The following is a 5700-nucleotide window of genomic DNA, read 5'->3' as shown; positions in this document are numbered from 1 at the left end:
CACAGCCCCACATGAACTACTTAAACTGAAATTAAACGGTTACAGGATATCAGGTAAAACACTATGTTGGATTGACTCATTCCTGTGCTACCGCAAGCAAAGAGTCGTGGTAAATTGGACAAATTCAATTTGATCCACCCGGGGTTGATTCTGGAGAACCTCATGGCACTATCCTGGGTCCTGTGTTATTTAGTCTACATATCAATGATATCTTGGATAATTTGGTGTTTGGCCAGTAGAAACACCCAAACGATCAGATGCGTAGTGTAAAATAAAGTATTTTTTTCGTCAGAAAAAATATATAATATATGATTTTTCAGTTAATGATAAAGCACTGCTTTAAAATCTACTAATATAGATTAAAGTAACTTTCAAATGTCAACATCACTTTAGTATGAATGAATATAAATACATTTCTATGTTAATGTTTTCAATTATAGTAATGCTTAAAACATTATACTGAATGAGTGACAATATTTTCAATTATACTATTAGTATTATAAAATAACGTTTACGGCTATTTGAATGGGACTGAATTTTCAGAGAATTAAGCGGCATGATATGCAAGCACTGTGGACATTTTGATTTTTAGAAATCCTAGGACATGACTACGGCTTATTTGAAAAGGGCACTGTGCAAATCGCATACCCATGTACTGTTTTTCTGCCAGTTTTTTTCACAATGATTCGTATTTATTGATATTACAGTCTAGGAGACCATAATGTAATGTTTTCCCGACGTTAATACCAACAACGTACCTCAGTATTGTAATCGGGTGAGAAAGCCTTTGTATAGTGATTGATTTTGTCAAGTTTTACATAAAAATAAAGTGTATCCAAGTTTCTATGTCTAGTTCCCAGGTTTCCATATCGGTTGTTGTCCATACTTGATTGTCCCATCGGGTTTCTCTTACGTTTTTTTCCCATTTTACAAGAAAAGATAGCAGGAAAATCACCAATGCAGAACATTGATTGATTGTTGGTTGCTTAACGTCCAGTGCCAAATATTTCATGCATGTTCAGGACGAGAACAAGTTAACAATAAATACAATAGGTAGGTCCTTTAATAGAGGCCGGCCGGGATGAAGGTCAGGGAAATTTAGACTACCACTTAAAAATGAGGGTAAATTGGATATGGACAGAAATTTTGCCTTACAACAGGCCATCTACGGACCCCTCAATGAGTTGTTGCAAGGGTTCTTAACGTGCAGAGAGCGTGTCACTATATCTCTACACGAGGCAGTGGATTTAACGTCCCCATTCTAACCGGACGTGGCTGCGTACTTGATACACCCCGCACAGCCAAACGGAAGCCTCACTTTGGCAAGGGTTTTACTGCCGGTCGGAAGAAGACCTGTAGTGACCATATTTCTATTCCCCAGTCACCAATGCAGAACACAACACAACGAAATACACCACATCACTAACCATAATTCAAAGCAATTAAAAAGAAACAAAGAAAACATTGATGAAAAGCATTTCCCCCAAAAATGAATTACTCCACAACCTATCTAGAATCGAGGTGAATGTCCATCTTTTTAGGCCGTGTGTAGATTTTTTTTTTGTGTTGTTGGGTTACTGTCTTATTGAAGTTTATCCCACATATCTTTTTACTATCTTTATTTTTGTTTTGAAAATCAGAAAAAGTCAAACAGACTATAGTGAATCGCATGAACGACGTACGTTCATGGTCTCAAGTGCAAGAGTAGAATATAAAATAAATGAACTTATGGAACAATTGGTTTACGCAATTAAATTACGTAGAATATGCATGCTCTTATTAAATATTTTAAAAATATAGGAACATCACCTCCTGCCATTTATTTCAATACTTTATGCTTTCAAATCTTTTTCCTGAAATTTATTCCTGTTTTTCTTTCTTGTAAACATGTGATATACCATAAACAACATGCCTATTAAAATAACTAACCAAAAAGAGAAGATGTAAATTCTTTCTGTTTCCGTTTTCCGTTCCGTATTCCGTTTTCGCCTTTTAGCAACACCCTGATTCAAAAGGGTTTTCAGTTTTTAGGTGTTTTTTCTCCCTCACAATTTCATGAGAATATTTATTAATAATTGAAAATAGAAACTTTATTGGTACCCGTTTCGACTTGGCTTTGATATATGGTGTTTAATGGAGTATCTTCTATAAGAGAGGCGAAAGATACCAAAGCCGGACATTCAAACTTATAAGCTGAAAATAAACTGACAACGCCATGGCAAAAAAATAAAAAGACCAAAAGACAAACAACAATATACAATATACAAAACACAACATAGGGCAACACGAACCACAACAAAAACCGGGGGTGATCTCAGGTGCTCCGGCAGGGTAAGCAGATCCTGCTACAAATCATGTGACACCCGTTGTCAGGTTTGCTCATGTAAATACAAACCCAGTGATATGTCTAATTTGGTAGGTCACATTCAGGAAAAGGGAGGACGGGATTGTGGTTACGACGATTGGAACACAACCGTCGTCATCTTCGAAACAGATATTCCATAACGGTCGACCAACTCGTGATGGCGTCCGTAAAATTAAGACATTCTTTAAATGAATCAGTATTAAAATTAAGATAGGAACATTTTTAATTGTGTACATCATTAAAGTCTATGATATCAATTTTCCTACGAAAAAAAGTCCGCTTAATTACCAAAAAACACCCGTATTTTAACAAAATAGTGAAATATTAATGATCATTATATAATTTAATGCACAACTGTTAAACAGTTGAAAAGCATATAACAATTAAACATTCCATTGTTTACATGTAAATTATTTCTTTCATTACAAATTCTCCTAGGAAATTAAAGGACATGGACGTTTTTAATCCAAATAATTATGACGTCTTGAAAGGCTTCATTTTTTTTTCTGTGACGCCTGCATGTACGACGTGAGACGTCATAATTATTTGGACTAGGGCGGGTTTTTTTTACCTAGAAATATTTTAAAATGAACTGGACTAATTTATCTCTTACAATAAGCAGCAACCATCTATCAAGGAAATGATGATAGGAAACGCAAGCCCTGGAATATCGTATCAACTGGGAGCTAGATATATATTCCATATGCAGGCGCTGCTGGAATGCTTCTCATATAGAAATGGAAAGAAAAGTTCACAATTGGGAAGCTGGAGTCATCTCTTATGTCGTAAAGTTTTGTTTGTAACCGATCATATAAAGACATTGTCAATTGCTGAAAAATACAGGCAACTCTAGTTCTGAAGTAAAAAATTCTTTATGAAATTATAAAATTGCTCTTGTTTGTGGATTAACAATTATACTATGAATTTTCTTTAGCTTTCTGTTCTCATTCTGTAGTGAAAGTTAAAGTAGAACAAATTTACTTACTCATTTTTATATAAATTTGATAAAAAAAACCAATGTTCTTAAACTTGAGGGCCTGGATGGGCGCATTACATTTGCGCGCATTTAGGGTTACAAACTAGATAATAATAATGGGCAAAATTAATAAAGAATAGAGAAAAATGGCTTTAAAAATTGAAGAGTACAGACCCTAATACTTAATTGCCTTTAAAATATAATTTTATTCTGTTTATCTGAAAACCGGTTAACTTGCATTTCTTTTTACTCATAATTTAATTGACCATATCAAACAGGACACTGGACGAGTTCATGCTATTGTTATCAATGAAATAAAAGGTAGGAAAGGTTCGACTTGCTAGTAATGTCTTACTTTTACAGAAAATTTTCGTGATACATAGAATTTTCACAATATTAAAATAGCGCATTCTTCTTAAATTTGAGAAACTTTACAGATCATGCGTTTTCATTCTTTAAAAAAGTTATCATTTTGAAGAAAAAAATTTGAAATATATTTTCCGCACGCAATGAATAAGCTTGTGTGTCTGAATATATAACTTGAAATAGCATTTTGCAGTCTTATTAAGGGCTTGTGATAAAATGAGAAACGAAATCAAAACGCAATGAACGAAACAAAAAGTTGAAAAAACGAACTATATGATGATTGATAGGTTTTCTATAAAAACGTCTCAAACGCAATTGGAACGTGACTGACATTCTGCAAGAAAGTATTGGCCCGCGGACAAAATGTTTATTAGGTCACACATATCTAATTATTGTCTGAACCTTAAAACAAACTTAGATTTAATGTAAATATTTCCAAGACCGACAAACTAAAGAACAACACTCTTTATCTAAATATTCTTTGTAACTACACCTTTTCTTTCTCTTGCCTTAAAAGCACAATCGTAAGAATAAATCGCAAATATTTGGTGAAATTATTTATTTCTGGAATGAAAGGAAAATAGTATTCATTGTAATACGGATTACATTTAGCAGGAACTGTTAACCCTTCCGTAGGCACTTGAGTTCATCCTTATATTTGTTTTAAAGGCGTTCTTATCGGTTTTTTGCTCTGTTTTTTTTTATGTGCATGTGTACGACAATTTGTTAAAATTATTTTTTTTCAATATTCATGTAGTTTTACGACCTTGTCTATTATGTAGTTGTATTAAACATATCAATATTCTGCGCTCGGTCCAGTTTCAGGGATACATTGAATTGTACCGACGGTTAATGTATTTGGTTTTTCCTAAGCTAGGGCTAGACAAGAAAATTAACCAATCGTCTATTTTATGACGCCTTGTTATACATGATTTTGGCTCGTCACATGTTCGTAGAGTTGCACGATGGGTGTCACTAGTGGATCAGGAACTGCTTATCCTTCAGGAATATATATAATTCCGCTTCTGGTTTTTTTGGGATTTGTGTTGCCCAATCATTATTTTTCTATTGTTTTTTTTTGTATTTTGTTGTTGTTGTTGTTGACTATTGTTTATCTAATTTTTGTATCTCTCCGGTAGTTTACCTAGAGACTATCATGATAAAAAAGACAGGAAATACGAAATGAAAAAAAAAACATTAATTGATTAGAAATTTTGTAATCTGCTAACCGAATCCCCTGTGGGATGGATAGTAGACTGCACCGTACTGCTAGCCTGAAAACAAAGAAATATTGATGCCAACGTTATATAAAGACGTTAATGATCATATAATAATAAATTTACTCCAAAAAGTAAAACCCTGACGGGTTAGAATGCAAACTTTACATGTAAACACGAAACACACAATACATAAAAAAGATAGAGGGAAATAAGAAATAAAAACTAGAAAAAAAACATTAATCAAACATTTTGCTAACCGGTGAGTCCCGGGCTTGTGGTTAAGAGGCCATGTCTATATTAATAAGCATTGGGCTTCATACTATAAATACGTTCTCATCTTAAAAAACTTGAATAATAATAAAAAATCATCAACTGAAATTCTTAGAAAAAATGCATTTTGCAAATTTGTTTTCCGTAAAACTATAAATAAAGATTCAATAAAACATAGACTATGTCACCACAAGAAAAGTCCTTAAAAACGAATTATAAACTGAGATTCGTACACTGTACTAGTCACACAAACAAATCTTAAGAGTAGGTGGAAAGATCCGTTTGAAAATATTGTTGAATTTTAGCAAAATTCGAAGACAATTAGGCTTAAAGTCATCTTATCGATCATTAACAAAAAAAAACGTTAAAAATTTCTGGCTGCTTCAATAAAAAACATTCCTTACTCCTGGGACTATTATACTTTCATATTAAGTCTCAGCTTACTCTGTTATGCACTTTGTATTTACCGGGACGAATAACGTTTTTAGAACGTTCCAATTAAG

This window comes from Mytilus californianus, unplaced genomic scaffold (assembly GCF_021869535.1).
Source record: "Mytilus californianus isolate M0D057914Y unplaced genomic scaffold, xbMytCali1.0.p SCAF_9, whole genome shotgun sequence".
Taxonomy (NCBI): domain Eukaryota; kingdom Metazoa; phylum Mollusca; class Bivalvia; order Mytilida; family Mytilidae; genus Mytilus; species Mytilus californianus.
The sequence above is the reverse complement of the archived record's forward strand: the minus strand, read 5'-3'. Positions refer to the sequence as shown.